This window comes from Condylostylus longicornis, unplaced genomic scaffold, assembly GCF_029603195.1.
Source record: "Condylostylus longicornis isolate FDR11 unplaced genomic scaffold, ASM2960319v2 ptg000013l, whole genome shotgun sequence".
NCBI classification, from domain to species: Eukaryota; Metazoa; Arthropoda; class Insecta; order Diptera; family Dolichopodidae; genus Condylostylus; species Condylostylus longicornis.
The window spans coordinates 4,474,740-4,496,369 of NW_026577982.1; the positions used below are offsets into that span (position 1 = coordinate 4,474,740).

The window sequence follows — 21,630 nt, forward strand, 5'->3', positions numbered from 1 at the left end:
TTCAAACTGTTAAAAAATATATAGTTAAAGTGTTATATTGTAACGTGATGTTTATAACGTGTTATTAAGTACAATAATATAATAATAAGGTATTAAATGTTCAATTTATATTTTAAATTATCGAGAATAATAGTAATTTTTTACATTGAATTATAAAATTAATATAATTATGATGATATTTGCAAAAAAAAAAATAAAGTTAAATAATACAAATTTTCATATACTTAATGTGTGATATTGTAAAATATAAAAGTAAAAATTTATTAAAATCATTATTCTAAGTAATTAAATAAAAATTTCATTATGATTATTTTGATATGCAAAAAAACAAATTATAGAATTTTTATGAAATATTATTAAAAATGCACATATTTGCATTTTATATTTTCCATTTACATGTAATTTCTTTTTAATATTTCCGGTTGTCATCGTTTTAATAGAATTTTTTAAATTAAGAAAATTAATAACTATGAATTTGAAATGAAAATTAACAAAATTAATTTGTTATTATTATTATTATACAATGATTATTAAATTAGTTTTTACAGTTAAATTTGTAAAAACAACAGTTTTAGAAATGAATACATTTATGAATTGAATTGAGTAATTATAATTCATTTTGTCATCATTTACATAAAAATAACAATCTGATATATAAAATTAAATTATAATGTGTTATACAGTGTAGTTATTAATAATTATCAATTCTAATCGTAATTATTATGCACTGTTAATTAATGCGTTTCCTTTGCAACAAGAATATAACATTCGGAAATATTCTGCAGCAGTCGATAATATTTTATAATAAAAATTCTGAACTGTTTTGTGTCAAAATTCTGTTATCAGAGTAAAAGCTATCCTATAAATTCATAGAAGATATAACAGTCATTTTCCATATAAAAATATGAAGTCATCTACTGGAATAATTTTGTGTAAACACCTCCCCTCTATTTTGAAAGCAAAATATATATAAAGTGTTATATTTTAAGAAGTTTTATTAAAATCTTATTAACTTTTAATTTTTGCGGACTTTAATTGAAATCAATATACGAAATGTATAAAGTAAAACAATTCTTTTAATACTGTTACCTACGCCTGAAATAATATTTGAATAAATTATAATTATATACAAATATACTTTAATTTAATAGGTTTGCTGTCTGCCCAGTGTAAATACACAATATCATCTAAGTATAATAATAAAAAACGAATTATACACTTTTCACTTTAATTGTCCTAAATTCTGCAAAAGAAAAAAAAATATACTATACTTTCATTATTACAGATTATCTATTGTTAACCTATCAATAACCTAGTGTCCTCAATGAAAAGTTTTTTCTTCTGAATTCATTATGTTATAAACAAAAGAGGAGACACTATTCAGTCACATACATATAAGGAAAATGAAAATTCAACCTTTATTAAGTACTTTTTTTTTAGTATAACAATAAGTAAATAAATTACTAATACTCATACGTATTAAATGCAGATATACAGGAATGTATAATAATAGCTATATGCATATTTTTAATATACTTAAGATTTTAACTTTTGATTTTTATTGAATTCAGCAAAAATTTAATATTGTTGACCTTTTTTTCGAATAAAAATATTTTCACATTCATGACGACTTAAGGAAGTTTTTTGTTTTAAATCTGATATACAATTATATTTGTATGATTGCTATACTTATATGCATGAATATTATTTTTGCAAGTTATAAGGATTCCAAAAAAAGTAGTACAATCAAGTGCTGCATGAATTATAATTATATTTATAGCTATATTTATATTTATGTCTAGAATATTATTTAAATATTTTGAAAATTTTTAATTTTTTTATAGATATTTAAATGCATATAGCTATATACTTGCATATAATTATACGGGAATGAGAAAAATTTCAATTTATAATTGGAAAATACTTTTATGTTAATGATTTATTGAAAATTTATACAATTTTATGGTTTTTCTTTAAATAAAATATATTCTTCATATAATTACATACTTATAACTTTCATATTAAAGATTTTTATGGAAAAAAAAACATTCATTCTAACCTTTAATCTCTGAATCTTTGTATTACAAAACTGTATGTACATACGTATGTATATGTGCCCCATTATATTGTATATTGTCTATATTTTATGTCACTAAATTAAGGCGTAATTCCTATACTTAATTTCAGTTAAAAGAAAATTTCATTTTGAATTTTAATTTAATTCAAAAAAATTTCATCATTTATTTGAAAAATTTCAAAAAAGAATATCGAAGGAAAGCGACACCTTTTATATTATGATAAGTTCATATGATTTGACTGCGATACTCATATGTTAATTTCGCTATACTACGAAAATGTATTATGGGAATGTTTATAAACTAGAGTAGCAGCATTTTGTTTATAAACACAAATATAGCGCAATTTAAGCTATATATATAGTAATTTACTGCGTTTATAAAATGGCTTATTGGTTTCATTTTCGATATTTCTGAATTTTAACTCAATATTGAATCCAAATGTGAGATTAATAAGGGAAATTTTTTAATTACATACTTTTAGAAATTTAAACTATATTCTAATATTCTTGTTAATAACTACCGGTAAGCTCTTCCGAACCTTACAGCCTATTCGAGTTCACACAGGGAAGTAGGTTTCGAGTGTTGTAGATCATGCCCAACACTTAGACTGATGGAGGGAGGGGGCGCAATATATCATTATACACGATTCCTCTTACTTCGGTTGTACAAATCTACAGATCTAAAAAAAATTTCGGAAATTACCGCCATCAACTTATTTAATATACTTACCTATATGTTCAAACTACAAAATTTTATTATGATTGTAAATCAAATTGTGTTAATTTTTGAAAAATTATAATAATTGCCTTATGAAGAATTGTGAATATATGCAAAATGAAATTATAACATATTGAGTTTATTCTAATTTAATAAACAGTTGATTAGCAAACTCTTCTCTTCTCTCTCAGTTTCATGTTAATAACAATAATAAATATTTTAAAATAATTAAGATGCAAAACATGTCAGTAAAGAAAGAAAAAAAGTTTAGACAAAAATAATTTCTTAAAAAAAAAATTTGCATACACGTGTTCTTCTTTAAAGTTTTTTAAAATTGACAAGTCAAAATTCTGATTACATTTCAAATAAAAATTTATGGAAAACATTTTTCTTTTTCTTTTTTTTTAAAGTTGTGCAAAAGAAACACGTGCATAACAGAATGTTTATAAATATTTTTTTTTTGTATTATGAACCTTTATAAACACGAGATTATTGAATTGTATGTATTTGTACAAGCGTGTGTAAATACACAATTTGCAATTGGATTACAAATTAAGTAGAAAAAATATATTCTATATATTGTTTTTAAAAAATACGAGAGAGACAAAATTACCTCTAGTTGACCTCAAATATATTAAAAATTTTTTTTTTTGGCAAAACAAAATTAATTTGAATTCTCCCGATCCAAAAAACAATTAATACAAAAGTAATGTTCTTGTTTAACTTTTAATATTATTGTACTTAAATAAATATACATATACAGAGTGATTCAGTAAGCTACGAGCCATATAATATTCAGCAGACGGTCGAACACTCGGAACATATAGTACCAAATTGAAACTATTCCCGAAATAAAATTGTCATAGTTTTAAAATACTTTAGTTTTTTTTGTTTAAAAACTGAAACCGTAAGGATAGAAGCCTGAAATTTTTCATGAAATTTCGGAACCTCCAAAATACTGTTCATAGAGTTTTAGAAACTATCCTTAAGCTTCAATTTATGTTATCAAATCTTTTGTGGTACTGGAAATATAACAACAAAAATTTGAATCTCAAAATTTTAAAGGCTTTGATAAAAAGTCTCAAACTCAAAAAATTATACTTAGCTTCATTATTTTCAATTATTAATAAATTTTCATTAATTTAAGACGCTTTAATTCTCAATTAATAATAAATTTATCGAGGGCTCCAAACTTGTAGTAACAAGTTAATCACCTCATATACTTATATTTTAATGAAATTTTGAACAACTTCACTTTGATTTTAACTCCATTATAGAGTACTTATATGTAGTTGAAAAATAAAAACTAACCGTGACCTTATCATTCTGTTTTATACAAACTATTTCCATGTTCTTTAATAAAATATATAGGTGAACAAGAATTGAAGCTGATATATATATATATATATATATATATTTGTTTAATTATATTAATTAAGCATATTTTAAATGAAAATTTTGTACAGTATAAATTTTAAAAAATTAAATCCAAAAAATTTCAGGTCAGAGGTGCTTTAAGGCAATAAACTTGTTTCTTATAGTATATGAATCAAGGTCATTCAAAAAACAAAGTTAATTTTGGTATATTTATATTACTTATGCCTTTTAAACCTTTAATTCTTTTTTAACTATAGGTATATTATAAAATAATTGTATATTATTTTTTTTGCAATTTAATAATAATATTTCATATATATATACATATATATATATATATTTTTACAACCTGAAGCGACATAATTTTGAAATAAAATTAATGGTAATTTTCAAAAGATTGAAAAAAAAAAATTACTAAATTACAACCGGATAGTGTCAATTTCTTTAATTTCTTTAATCTTTTTTTTTCGTAATTCTTAAAATAATTTTTCTTTTGTTAAAATTGAATGTCATTTGAAAAAGTTGAAGACACTACCAAAATATGGAAAACAAAAATTAAAATTAATTTATTTTACCTTAAATATTACTTGAACAATTCCACAAACGTACATATGAATTTCACATAGAACTTAAAAATTTTTAGCACATTTACAACAAAATTGAATAAACAAATTTTCTTACATTCATCTGCCCGTATGTCTGTTTGTTCTAAATAATAAATCGCTTTTGACGAAACGTACATCTAAAAAAACAAAAGGAATCCTGCCCGTATTCAAATTATGAACGATATTACGTTGAAATTACATTGACATTCAAAAATCATTATGATATTACTTTAACATTACTGAATACAAAAGCTACTGTCGCAATACTTTTGTAGTACATTACCGAAAACTATAGATACGTTGTAGATATACCGCATTTGTTCTTTAATTAAGACAGTCTATAATATAGGCTCACAAAAAGCATATAAGTAACGTTAAATATTGTCTTATCAGAAATCAATTTGAAATGATCTAATTTATCGTATTTATAGAATTTCATCGATTTTATATGGCTTCCTTAATAATAATGCTATTATCCTTGAAATATGCAATATTTTTATATATAATCTAATAAAATTTGGACTTGGAAATTTGCTATTTTACAAACCATTTCTTCCGAGTCTATTCATTTTTATTAAAAATTCATAAACTCTTTTCTTCACAATTAATTTATTAAAACTGCCATATTTCAAAATTTTGTTTTAAAAAAAATTCATAAAAAACTTCTCTTTTCCAATTTTATTAGAGAAAATAAATACATTTTGCCAACGTATTAACAATTCTTAGAAATATTTCCAAAAACACGCAAAAAAAAGGAAATTTATCAAATTTGAAAAAAAAAAAAAAAAATTTTTAGAAATATTTTTTTTAAATACGTAATAAATGTTGTTCTAACTGCTACAGTAAGTATAACAATAACTTATAATTAAAATAATTAAAAAAAAAATCTTTAATTTAACTGGTTATAACCGGTTTGTCTTATAAGAATTAATGAAATATTAAAAATTATATATGTATGTACTCTTTAAAATACAAATTATTTGAATACATTGGTTAATGTTTGTGCAGAAAAAAAAAAACTTCAAATAAATATTTGTATAGTTGATTTGATTTTTGGGTTTTCCTAATTTCTATATACAAATAAAGAGATATTAATTATAATTAAAATTAAATTAATCTTGCAAACGTTCTTTCAAACGTTTGAAAAATAAAATTTAGAAATTCAAATGGAGAATTGTAGAAATTTTGTTAAACAGATATATAAAAATTTTTTTAAACCAATAATAATTTGCCACCTTGAATGAGCAATATTCCAATAAATTCGATTAAATTTTTACAATTTACTTGCATTTCTGTTTATATTAAGTACTCAAAATTGTTGAAATTTTTGATAGAGATTTTCAATCAATTCTAACTATGTTTGAATTTCAGTCAAGCATTTTAAGGTTTCTTATTATTCTTACAGTAATGAAATAAAATTTTGTTAAGCCAAATATTTGAAATTATAAATTGAACAATAAATAATAATTAAAATTCTCATTTTCATTTATATATTGAATATATTCACTGGAAATGAACGAGAACAAAAAATAACATTATTCAATTCCATATTTTTTAAACTTTTTAATTGTTTTTCACTAGAAATCAGAGAAAAATAAATGCGAATCTAATTAAATATTCTAATTAACACTTGATTCGTTTTTTTTTTTTTGAATTGTAATTGTTTAACTTTCCTTTACTATTATAAATTAGCCATATTATAATTTATGCTTAATAATGAAGTGTAGAGAAGGGTAGGAATAACTAATAAAATTGTGACTAAATCAGACTGAGAATCTTTCTTAGGACTTTCATTTCTCATATATTCAAAAAATAAAAGTTAAACTATGGTCAAGTAAACGAATACAAAGGAAAATTTCATTTTATGAATACACAAATGATTATATAGCAAAGATCATAAAAATCTTATTGAATTTTAATTTCATATTCCATTATAAAATTACACAATTAAATTAAATAGTATATATAGAGTTAGCACTAGATAACAAAGTGTTAAAATAAAATTTAATGTTTTCTGCATATAAAGTTTTGATCGAAATGAATACAAAAAGTATATTTTTATTATAGCTCCTATTCCATATAATCAATGTTTTCTATATATAATAAGAAATTTTTAACAAGTTGATCGAGTCAATTCTGTAATATCCGCATACGAATAAAATCTTCTATAAAAAATGCTTAGCATGAGAATAGCTTATACTAAATAGTTTGAACTAATATATGAACTAGTAATAAATGTAGTATGAACTAATAATAATAGTTCATACTAAACTTGAACACCGTAGTTTAAATGAAGACGATTATTTCCGAAATTACATGACAGCTAACTCCCGTATAATTTGAACTAACTTTCTATAACATCAATAGCTGCTCTATATATATACTGTTTAAATAAATTTACAAGTACCGGCACTAAAATCTACCGTGTGTCATAACAACCGTGACTCCAACAATCATTAATACACAATTACAACTTGCACATGTACAACCATATGCAAATATGTAAGTTAAAAAAAAAAAATTTAAAAAGTAGGATTTTATATGAGAAAAAAAAAAATTTTTTTTTTATTATTATTCTAACCATAAAATATTTTAATTATTCAGACTGATTTTAAAATAGAATGTGCGATTTTCATAATAATAATTTAAATGTAACTATAATTAATTCTTAATATACATACATATATGAACATATATTATGATTAGTTTGTATGTCAGTGCATATACCAGCATATAAGGTAATCAATTATAATTTTTAATACAGAAAAATAAGTAAGCTACAATTGTGTTAATTATTCTGAATAAATTTTATATAACATCCTTTGTATATTTACATTAATAAAAATTTAAAAAGAACTTGGTAAATTATTCTAAATTTTACTAAGTATGCGAAAATTAAAATAAAGAAGTTTATTGATATTTTTTAATAGTTTTATGATTAATAATTAAAAATTAATTTATAGTATAGATACATAAATTTAATTTATGATTAAACAAGAAAAGAAAATCCCTGTCTTGTATTAAGAATGAAAACCTCTAAGTAATTTTTAAAATTAACTCGGATTAGAAATAACTTATACATATAAATGCATCGAAAATTAATTAAAAATAAATTAATAATTTTGTTTTATTTTATATTTCTATTTTTATATTAAAAAAATAATAAGTTATAGGATTAAAATTTATTTTCAAATAAATAAAAATATGAAATTATCATAAATTATGGACTCAAAGAAAATATTTTATATACACCTACTTACAAACATACACTATGTATGTATATATAGATAAAGAAATCAACTACGAAATAAGTATATAAAAATAAATATAAAATTTTAAAAATTTTTTTTTGGTTAAAACCACTCTATATTTCATTATTTTTATAATTTTTTAATTTATGATTAAAAGTGAAAATGTTTTTCTTTATTTTATTATATTGAAACATAATTCTTTACATATGCCAATACATACAACACATAAATTGAATAAAAATAAGAAATTGCAGAATTATGGGATATAATTATTATGTAATTTAAATAAACTAAATAAAAAAAAATAAATCTAATATGAGTTATTCGACAAGAATTAGAAAAATAGTTCTAGATATTTGAGCTAGCATACCTTGTAAATTTGTTTTTAGTACAAATAATAATAAAGTATAGCTTAGAGCTCATTAGTAAAAATAAATACAATTATTCTCCCAACATTATTATTATAGAACAGCATTTGAGATTATTTTTTTGATTTTTATGCAAATAAATTATATGAATACTTATGACTCATGATAAAATATGAGTATTCCGAATAAAACAGTGCGCTGACAAACTCACTAAAGCCTCTCTCTCGTTTTCTCTTCTTCCTATAGCAGTTCAGAAAGATTGCCTGAATTTTAGATGTGTATCAATGAGTTGGTCCTCCAATCCACTGAGAACGTTTTTTTTTTTTTTTCAAATCTCTGAAATCGTCTATTGTACGTTTCAAGTATGTCAAATAAATTAAATAATTTGGAAATGTGATATTCTCATACACAGACCGTACATATTATGTTCAGATATTAATGAGAATTTTAAACGCATACTCTTGAACTTTAAATAAAAATCTAACAAACTATTTAAAGATTTTAGATTAACAAATTTAGGTTAAGAATTCGAGAACAATTTAAGATTTAAGAGCAAATTTAAAAAACATATATATGCATACATTTAATGAAAAACAACACAACACAGTTCCGGGTATCAGGTACACCAATTTATCTCTCTCCCAATACTCAAATTCGATAAGGCACTCGACACATACTCGAATTCAATTAAAAAATAAATTTTTGATAAAGAAATTATTGCGTATTAAAATGGTTACCTTTTTCTTCCAAGAATATAAGGGTAACATTAACAATTATATTTATAGTATTTATGAAAATAAATTAATTAAAAAATTTAAAAAAAAAAGAAAAAAAATATTTTATTAATTATGGAAAATTTAAATAATTTTATCATTATAAACCAAAAATCTAAGTATTAAACAGAGTGTAAATTTATTAATTTAATTTTTTTATTTGATATTTTTTATTTTTTTATTTTTATAATGAACCAAATAAGAAGAACATAATTTATATCCAATTAATAATTTTATGACAGTATAAGAAACGAAAAACAAAATTAAAACCAAAATGTTAACAACATTAATTTCCTTTTTTTTTTGTTTTTGAAATCCAGAAACCATTATAGAAACGCAAAAAAAAAACATCAAATCTAAAATCTCCATAAAACTCGGCGCAATTAACACTTTTAGTTTATTTTTGTTTTTTTTTTTGTTTATATATTTGTTTTTTACTATCTTGTATTTTTGGTATTTCTAGTTTATATATATATATATATATATATATGTATACAAGTTGCTTGGTGCGGTTCATAAAACAAGTTCAACTAGATTTGATGACAAAATAGGTTTATTTTCATTTCATTATATACACATATACGCATCTACATTTATACAATTAATTCATATATTAATTCATCTTTTTTTGTTTTATATATATATACATATATATATACATATATATATTTTATCGAATTTAAATTACCGCCAAAAATGGAAAGTGAATCTTATAATTTTTAAATAATTTTTTTTTTTTTCATTTTCATTTTCAATTTGCTTTTGCTTTTGGATTTAAATTAGAGGGAAAATTTCTGGTGTTGTAGATATTATATATATATATATATATATTTTTTGATTATAAATGATAATGATTTCGCCAAGGTTATAATTTGCGACTTGATTTTTATTTTACATTTACGAAAAGTAAAGATAACCAAAAAAAAAAAAAACAAATCAAATGAATCAAAAATTAGCATTTATATAAAAATAACGGTAAAAGATAAAAATTATGCGAAAAATAAAAAAAAAAATAAATAAATTGTAATTTTCTTTTATTGGTTTTTTTTTTTCTTTTTTTGCGTATATTATTTATTATGTGCTTTTGTGCAATTATGCAAAAAAGGAATATGAATTCAAAAGACTTAAGAGAGAAACTTGATTTATAGATGATTTTAAATTTTTTTTGAAAAAAAAAAAAACAAATTTAAAAATTGGGTGAAAATTTTTGTTAATTAAACTATTTTTTTTTTCCCCCAAATATAATAAATAAAATTTAAATAATATACTTTGTATATTAGAAAGCGGAAGATAATATTTAATGTCAAAAAAAAAAAAATCTTTGCAAAAATTTATTTAATTTAAAATGTATAATGTTTTAATGATATAAAAATAAAAAATATATGTTGGGTTTTTTGGGAAATTTTTGAAGTTGCAATAATTGTATAGACATGATATACATATGGACATGGTTTATACCTACATACGTACATAAATAGCGATTTAAGAGTTTTCAAATTTCAATTCAAAAATTCAATTTTAAAGTGATTATAATGAAATGAATATAGACAAAATCATTAAGATAATTAAAATTTTATAAAATATAGGTATGTGTATAAGAAAGTTTGAATGTTATTAACATTTTACATAATATTTTTAATAGTATTTTAATAGCAATAATTAAACAAAATTAGTTTTTAACAAGGAAATTTAATTAAAAAAAACGCGTAACAGGTTTATATGTATACCAAATATTGATCATAACATTTACAAATACTTAGTATGAATTAGATTAATTCGTTATTTATGTGATTTAAATTAAAAATTAGTATATGCAAACCAAATTTACAATTAATACTATAATTTTAAACAAAAATTAATAAAATTTATACAATAAATTTAAGCTTATTTTTTAACTTTAAAATTTATACAATTTAAAAAAGATTATGTACAGATTTCGATAGATTATTAAAAAAGTACGTATAGATTTTAATATTTTTAGCAAAATAGGAGTAAACCAAACAATTAACAGAGTAAAATTTCATAATAAACAACGTATACAATTTATATAATACATACACAATTGAATAACAATATATATAATGTTAAAAAAAAACAATGTATACTTACCATAAATATAAAAATTAATGCATTAACCATGTCTTTTTTTTTCGTTTCTCTTTTTTTTTCTTAATTCAATATAATTTTCGATAAATTTGATTTTATCTATTAATATTATTATTAAAAGATTTAAATTTATAATTTGATAAATTGGTTGATAAATTTTAATAGGAATTTAATTTGATCATTCCAATCATTCCGAATATAGTGTTAAAAATTGGGCAGAAATATTTTTTTTTAAATAAAAATTTTTTCCTTTTCAAAATATTTTAAAATTTATAAAAAAGAAAAATATTTATAATCGTGGGCAATCATGTTATATATTTGAATATTAAATTGTTTTTCTTATCCAAATTATACTAAACTACTAAATTGAGATACAATTATTGATAGTACATCAATGATTGATAAATTGAGAAGATAATAAATACTACTACTAATATTAAGATTTAGGAGACAGTACAATGTTAAGAAATTAAATTTAATTAAGGATAATGATTTAATTTAAAAATTAATTATTGAGATCAAATTAAATTAATTGTAATTAAATTTCCTCAAATTTGCAGAATCTGTGTTTATTGATTAAGGCAATCAATTTACGCTCTTTACTTACATATTTTAAAAGTAAACCGGTTTTATTGCATTAATGTTATAGCATCAATTGATATAGCATTTACATTTCAGTGTAATTTTTGTGTTAAAAATGTAACTATTTTGAACTATTGCAAAACATACTATAATCATTATACCTACAATCTAATCATATCTTCTGAATTTAATAAATATTTCAAAATTAAGTTGTATTCAATAATGAAAATAATTGAAGGTCACACATCTTACACCATGTAATTTTACTACATTTTTATTCCTTTAAAGATATTATGAAAAAATATTCATAAATTTTGAAATATTTATTCATAATGAACTTGAAAAAATTATTTATTCAACGCAAAACAAATATTTGAAAGTATTGTCAACACAATTATGATTATTTAAAATATCATTTGTTTGTTTGAAAATTGGAGTTAATATTAAAACATTGATGACATTTTAAATAAATTCGGATCCAATGAATGTATTTCGAAACATGATTATTTAGGTAACCATGATTTATTTGGGAAACATGATTTATTCAGTTATATTTTTGTTTTAACATTGCATATTCTCTCGTTGCATAATTCTAAGATGAGATCGGTAATAAAATAATAGAGTAAACAAATTTACCAGCTGATCACGTCAGTTAAGATAGGAAAAGTGTTACCGTTAAATCTTTCTTTTTAGAGAATTATAAAAAAAAATACAGTTTCTGAGAAAATAATTTTTGAAATGCATATTGCTAATTTTAAAGAAACGACTACATGTGAAGCTTTCGTAATTAAAACATTTTCATTGATTTTCAAAATTGTTGAGATTATTCATAATAATCATAAGGATTTTTCATTCAATGATTGGCCAAAATTTTATTTTTGTACATGTTATGCACTTCTATGTGCACACATTATTTTTTTTTTTCATTTATATATGCGCTATTTTTTACTCATTATCACATATCAAAAATATTAAAAACCAATAAAATAAAGCAAAAATCAAAATAAATACTAAAAAGAAAAATAAAAATAATTTTATTTTTATTTTAATTTCGAAATTCATTTTTTTATTAATATTATCATTTTTATTTCTCAATGGTTGTTTTCTTAACCAGATTTACATATTTACATATATTTTGAATCAAACAAAATCAATAAAAATGCAACCAAATAGTTAACACAAAAAGAAGAAAAAAAAATACAAGAAATTGACAGAAAACTCTTAAAAACCAGTCACGAGCCGGTCAATGTAAATATAATTCAAAACTTAATTGCCATGAACAAAATTAATAAGTTAAGAGAAAAATGCAAAAAAAAAAAAAACAAACAAATTGTGTAAAAAAACATGCAAACTAAATGAAAAAATTAATAAATAAAAAAAAAAATTATATTTCATAGTTGTCAATACATTTGTCACTTTTATTGATATTTGACATTTCATTATACATTTTAACATGTTACCTTTAAAACAAATAATGTAATTTTTGACATCGTTTTGTAAATTGCGTGTAAAAGACAAAAAAAAAGTAACAAATAAAACTTAAGAAACCTTTGGTTTTCTAATCAAAGTGCAAAAAATTGCAAATGCAATGGACAACTTTCATTTGAAAATTAACTTGCAAGCAATAATTTCGAAAATATAATTTCGATTTTATAAAAATTCAGAGAAATGCAGTAGAAATTTGTTAAATTAATCCTTTCGCGTAATCACGAGTGACTTTTCTGTTTAATATTTAGATTTTTGGTTTATAATGATAAAATTATTCGTGTTTTCTTAATTTAACTAAAGTCTGAAATGTTATTGCTAATGCTTTTTTCTGAACCCCTTCTCAGAATATGTGGCCTCACAGAAATTATTTTCCCTGAATTGAAAATTGTAGATTTCGCCGAAACCTTTTCAAAAATATTCAGTATGACTACATTTATCGACTTTTAATTTTAACATAAGGCAGCTACAAAGGACTTGAAAAATTTGGTTTTTAACTATAACTTCGGAACCGACAGGTTGTTCAAACTTTTTTATTGCTTTTACCATAAATCTGATTTTAAAAATCGTAGAAAAAGTTATGCCATATACAACCAAAGGCATATTCCAAAGTATTTAATAAAGTTTTATTAATGAGAAACAAAAATTTAAAATATTTTCGATTTCATTTTTTCTTTTAATTACAAATCGTTTACGTTTTTCTCAAATTATACGATCATATGTTAACAAGATCTAATAAAAAAATTTCTATATGCATGTAAAAGTCCTTTTAATGATTTTAACGTTGCGTAAAATTTGATAATAAGAAAAAATACAAGCAAAAAAATCGTACAATCATAAGAAATATTTACTTATTTTTTACCTATGTGTATGTGTACCCATGTGTATATATACATAAAAACGTACATACATATTATGTCTGCAGTTACAATTTAAAATTGAGATTAAAAGAAATATTTCAAATACTTAATCAATTTTTTTTTTTTTTAATTAATTGACCTAAATTCTTTATATTTAGGAATTTGATTTAAATTCCAATTTAAAAATTGTTTATGAATTCTTGTTATTATGTGTATGTTTGTATGAATGTGTATTTAACAATTTAATAGATTGTTTACACATTTATCATTTAAATTATAAATTTTCCAGGATTTTACAACAAATATTTTAGAAAATTTTACAGTACTACTAAAATTTTATGTAATATTCAAAGTATTCATTTCATTGAGTTTTAAAAAAATTCATTTGATTGAGTTGCAGAATTTCATTCAGTTTATTGAAACAAATGATTAATTTTAAAATGTACAAGCAGTGTAAATTTTTGTTTTTCTACTTTACTTCTTTGTGAATTACTATTCCAACACTTCACGTGTAAACGTAGCCTTCTTATTGTATGACTTATGGTCAGAACCAGTTAATTCTTCTTATTTGTATATTCACTAACTGCTCACCAAGTTTCATTTCCATAAAACGTTTATTATCGGTTTTGAACAAGTGTTGAATATTTTTAGTTTTATTTTCTTATCCAAACGAAATTAGTTCCCTCCTGACCACAATTTTCTAAATTCTGCTTTATCAAAACCAAGTGCATTTAAAATGCCGTTTTTTGTTACTGTACGCCTGGAAATTATACTGCCAAGGTAGTAATTGGCCGGCTAGTGTTGCGGTTATATGTAATTGACATATTAACGAAGATAATTTAATTTTGAGTGATAATCGAATATTAAATAAAAAATAATATTTTTTTTAGCAAAATAAGTCATTTAAGAATATTTTTAACAGAAATTTAAATACACAAACAACTTAAATTTGTTTGTATTCTTAATTAATGAATTAAAAATTAATAATCTGGTTCAAGAACTTACGAAATTTCTTAAAAATTTTAATTACTTATATTAAAACACGAAATATTCATTAATTTAATACACAAATATCTCATTTAATTTAAACCCCAAGTTATAATATTCAAAGTTCATTTGAAGTAATAAACTAATAAAAATTAATTATACGATGCTTAAATTAAATATAAATTTAATTTTCAAAATAACAAATGATTCATTATTCTTCATCCAAAATATCACCTACATACTCGAGTAAATAAACGTATTCTACGGCAAAATTAATTGAGTTGAAAATTTTCTCATTCACAAAATTATTAGAAAGTGATCCGTGTTTGATGCGTTAAAATCAATTCATTACACAAAAAAACAAAACAAATAATAAGAGTTACTAATACTAAGCCTAAATATTATTTTGTTATATAACAAAGAAACCATTACATTTAAAACTAATTCCGAAATTTTAAAGCAAAACAACTGAGCAAAATTTAATATAAAAATTTTTATAAGATAAAATTGTGTTTATTTTTTTAATTTTTGCTAACTCAGTGAACTAAATTATAGTTTTTTGAGAATATGAATTAATCATTAATAACAATACAATTTTGAAAACATTTAAAAGATACCTGAGAAGTAACAAAAGTAACAAAACAAAAAAAAACGAATCAAATTAATATCTAAATCGCGTCATATTCGCGTCAAATTAAAACGTTTATACACACACACAATATTACACCCAAACTTACGTTGTATAGTAAAAAAATTTTTTTCAATAAAAAAAAATACAGCATAGCTAATAAAAAAAAAATTAAAAAATTAAAAATAAAGCGCTATTTTAACACGTTCTGGTCAAGGGCAAAATAAAGAAAAAATAAATTTATTAACAATGGATTAATACTCGTAATAAAAAAATAATAAAAAAAAAATCAGTTGAAAAATATATAAAAAAATTATTGTTAACATTTTTGACAAAATAAAAAGAAAAAAAAACAAAAAGTAAAGCACGTTTAAAGGTAAACTTTTGACCATTTTAATATGAGCAAAAATCCACATAGCACTCTACACATAATGATAGTACACTCTATAGTACAAACCACTTGAAAGGGAAGTGAACTCAAATAAACTTCTTTTGAAAAAAAAAATAATAAAGAAAACAAAAGAGATTTATTACTTAAAATTGTTAACGCTTATACAGAGATTAATGGCGTATAACAATATTTTAAGTTTAACTTTAACTGCCTCCAATTTAATAATAAATCATAAACAATTTTTATATTTATATTTAAAATTAAGCAAAATATTATGAATTGTGATTTTTACCGACTGCATTGCATACAACAAGGGAGGTTATGTGATGGCATCAAATTTTGTACATCGAGTTTTCAATTGAAACCCATTTCTCTATTGTAGGGAAGCATAAATAGACATTTTTAAAGAGATATTTACACGTGTATCGCCAATTCGGATAACCAATTTAAATGAAATTTTATATTTGAATTTATTGTGGGTATGTCACGAATTTTTCGAATTTTGCAATCTCGTAAAGGAGAACTTTTTATGAATCACTAATTTTGACGGTACTAAGCGACGGAATTCCATGAAATTTATTATATGAATTCTGTCTGTTACCGAAACTAACTAACTAATTTTCAGATAATTCGAATGGCACAAAGCCAAACTCTATACTAAGAACCATATTTATATTTTTCTACATATTATGTTAAGTAAAAGCTTACTAGTGTCCTTAAAATTGGAAGGAAAGGAAAAAGTTTAAAAGGGATTTCCATAATCTTTTGTGACACTTTTGCTAAACTAGACAATACATAATCCGATTGGTTATGTGCTGACCACATCACATTTGTTTATTTTAAATTTACTAAAAAAAAAAAACAATAATTAAGAAATATAAAATACTCAAATATTTTGGTAGTTTTGACAGTAATTAATTTAAAATATATAACATTTGTGTATACATAGAAAAAAATTTACGGAAATATAAAAAAATATAAAAAATATTTAAATTAAGACAACAGAAAATCTTTTCAAATACATGAATTATATAATATTATTACAGTTTTAAGAAACGGTATAAATATATAAAATAAATTAATAAATGTTATATTTTTAAGATCTACGATATTTTAATTCAAATGTTTTAAATTACACTTTGATTTATATGAAAATTAAGGTAAAGGAAATGAAAATTAAATAATTTTTTTTTGAATTATATTCAATCCAAACTTATATAATGAGATATATATATACATATATTGTGTGGCAATTTAAATAGCTTATTTATATTCTCAAAGAAACATAATTGTATGAATAATGCACTCTAAATAACGAAAAGTTTAAACATAAAACTTTTTGTTCGATATGAATTTAATTAAATTATCATCATACAAAATACACGAAGGTACTGTCTAAATATGCTTATGTACGACAAAATTTAAGTTTAAATCTATAATTAAGTTTTATGACTGTTTACATATCAAACTTGAACTTATCTCATGGCCATCAAACTTAATGTCAAAATTTAATAATTTTTTTACGAAATTAATAACGAAAATAAAAACTAAACAATAAGTCTGTTAGTAGAATAGAGTAATTTCTATTATTTGATGATAGACAAAGTCTGATTTTAAATTGAGTTTAGGTATACATCGTAGATTTTGTCAAAAATATGCAAATAGTAATGAAGATTTTCAAATCAAACTTTCACCAAAATTAAAAATCAAATCAAACAAGATGTTTGATAGTACAATTGATATCAAATCAAACAAGATATATGATAGTATAAGATGTTAGTCCCTGATTAATATTCAAATAATAAAATTGACTGCTATATACATTTGTATGTATATTTTTTATTATCTGTATTAAATTTATTTAATAAAAATACGGTTAAAATTATATAAAAAATAGCCTAAAAGCAATTTTCTTAACTTCTTTTTCTTTTTTTTTTCTCATTTTTGTTTTGTTAATGTTGTAATTCTATTTTTATAATAATTTAACCTTGACCATTAATTTATTTCTATTTATATATATACAAATATAAATATTACATATGTATGTATGTATACAGTGTTTGCTACTAAAATTAACTGGTTTATAATTCCCATATTAAAATACTGAAATTACTAATATATTCATAGTAATGAAAAAAAATAATTATTTTAAATTAATTAAAATTTTTTTTTTTTCAAATTTGAATCAAAACAAAATAAACTAATAAAGAATAAAAAAAAAAAGCAATAACATTTTAATCTATGCGAGTTTCCGTAAATAAAAATAGAAAAAATGCTGCTTTTTTTTCTCTATAAATTATGAAAATTTGTAAATTATATAATTGAATATTATATAACATATACATAAGTGTTATATTCATGGGAATTTAATATTTGATTTGTTTAAGGAAATAATTGTAATGACAACCATAACCAAAAAAAAATATTTATGTAATTTTACAATAAAATACTCTTTTGCCTCTCAAACCTAAGAAATATCCGAATAAATTGTAATTTTTTATAAATCATTTTAATTTTGGCTCTAATTCATTTCCTTATTACATGAGAACCTTGAATTTTTTATATTAAAAAAAACCAGTTTGATTTGATTAAAAATTTGACCATTACAAAAAAAATTTTAATTTTACCCACATTGTTTAAAAATTTCTTTCTAGAAAAATTCATTTCTAGAACTTTAAATTTTTGAATATGAAAATTTATTTAATTAAAAAAATCACCTTATTTTGTATTATTTTTTTGTTCAATTTTAATGTCAACCATAATAAAAATTTTTTTTAATTTATTTTTTACCAATATTTTGCTTTCTGTGGTTAATATAATTGATTGATTTTATTATTAACCTTAAAAATTTATTTTTTTATTAATTTCAATTAATTATTAAAAAAAAAATTAAAATGTCATTACTATTACAATATTATTAATTGCTAAAATTATTTTTGCAATGCATTTTAAAAATCATTGAATGGAATAAAAAAAAATTGGAATGTGATTTTATATAGAGCTTTAATAATTCGAAATAATTTTTATAAGAATTTATTATTAAAAATTACATTCACTATTTTTGAGTATTGATAACACTCTTAAATTCGGCCTTTTTTAAAGTAAAAATTAATTTAAAAAGTTTGTATAGAAAATTTTAAGGAATTGCTGTCTGAATTGTACGCGATCTACTATAAATATATTGTTAAACTTATTAAAAACTTCAAGTAATATGAAGATTTCTTGTAACTGTTTTCAATTGGAAAGGTTTTAAACACTTAATTAAATACTGGTTTATATTCTTAATTCTAGTTTTATATTATAAAATGAAACATTCCAGGGGGAGTATAACACACCCAACTATATATACCTCATTCATATAAAATGGTAATTAAGGAGAAGTACTGACGAACATTTCTTCTGGTAGATCGTTTTTTTTTTTTATTTTTGTATAAATAATAAAATTCATTATTAATTATAGTTGTTTTTGTTTTCTATATAACTTGCTACAATAATTTTTCAATAATTTATTTTCAAATTTTAATATTATGGGTTTGTGTGTGAATTATTAATTAAATGAAACAATGAACTTTTATACTTATACATATATATATATAACAATTAAAATTATTATTTTCTCAAAGTTTACGAAAATTAAAGTAAGGTAATAAATATAATTCAATTAAATCAGAATTTTAATATAACAATAATAACTATGGTGAATAAAAAAAAATTATACTATACCATGAAGGTTACTTATCTCCTTTACTTTTTGTTTTTAATTCAAATATATAATTTAATTAACTTGGAATTTAAAATAAAAATTATTTTTTTCTTTAATAATATAATCTTATATAAATACACAAATGTTTACAAAGTGGTCTAGTTCTGGTGTAAATGTGTTCCGGGGGGTAATTCCCTGCGCGAAGATTTTAGCAAAAAAAATCGTTTTGATGTAAACTCGGACATCTATAGTCGTAGTTTTGGAGGGTTGAAAAAAATCGGATTAAAGAAATTGTAAAAATACAAATGAAGGTTTGTGTCTTGAATTTTTTTTTGAAAAAATTATTTATTTATATAAATTATTACTTTTCCTAACAAACAGTGAATGCGATATGAAAGCTGTGTATAGCAAAGTTGTAGAAGACATTTCAAATAATTAACCTTTTTTTGAAAAGTTTTCAGATTTTTTTCAGATAACTCGAAAACGGCAAGTCTGACACAAATTGTCGGCATATCGTTAAATGGCCTACATCATTGAGAAAAAAAACTTCTGAAAAACTTATTGTTGTAGCTTCAACTCAAACGAATCACCACCGAGCGCTTTTACGCCATAAACGGACCACTCTGTATTACTATGTATATTATATAACAATAATTTTTTCCATATTTCTTGGTAATATACATATTCAATATTTTGTTTTCCTCAATGATTATTAAATTGTGATTTTAAAATTTTATATAAAAACATGTCAAATAAATTTATTATTTATTACAAATTATAATTTTTAAATTTGCATTCAAGCATACCAGAATTTAAAATTAATTTTACTATTGTTTTCTATACTAATAAGAAATCAATCAATCAATCAATCAATATAATATTTGTATGCTTTAAATCAAAAAATTAATAGTAGATAAAAAAAATGCAATGTATATACTAGAATAAAATTGTTATAAAAGAAAAAGTATTATAAAAATTCTATAATAATTTAATAATATTATTAATATAATAAAAGTAGAATTAATAAATAAAATTCTTAATTAAATGGTATACATACTTTTAAAAATAAAAATAATTCTGCTTAATAAATTTTCTAATTAAATTATAAATAGCATAGCAAATATGCGCAAATTTTTTTAACAAGTCTTCTATTTTAATTGTATATATCAGCTATATATATTAAGTATGTTAAGATTTAGATTGAAAATTCACCCGTTCTACTATATATTCTCTTGTCAATATTCATTGTGCTAACATATTTCTATGACAGAGGTTTAGTAATAAGCTCTACATTTTAATAACCCAATAATTGGAATTATTTTATGGTAATATTAAATGAAAGTTCATACATTGTAGAAATTTTCATAACTGTAATTAGCAAATACATATATAGAGCCGGCTAATTAGAATTTTAAATGAAACAACTTTTTAAACAAATTTTTAATATAAATTTACATAATTTGTAATAGTAAATTTTTATATCTTACAAAATGAGACATTCTTAAGAAAACGCATATACTCGTAATATATATATAAATTCATATATGCATACAATATGTGTATCCATTCAATACATGTGACTCAACACTTACATATGGGATATTAACAAAATAATAACTGAAAAATTAAAGTATACAGGTTGCATAAATAAAAATTACACTCATTTTACAACTCTTAATTTATGATATAGTGGTAGGTTAGTAATATAAATAAATATTT

At 21.2% G+C, this 21,630-nt stretch overlaps 1 protein-coding gene across 1 annotated transcript in view; it reads right to left on the reverse strand.

Annotated features, from left to right (window-relative positions):
* Positions 1–21,630, reverse strand: part of LOC129605616 (uncharacterized) — a 101,843-nt gene that overhangs the window by 48,900 nt on the left and 31,313 nt on the right. The window lies entirely within an intron of this gene.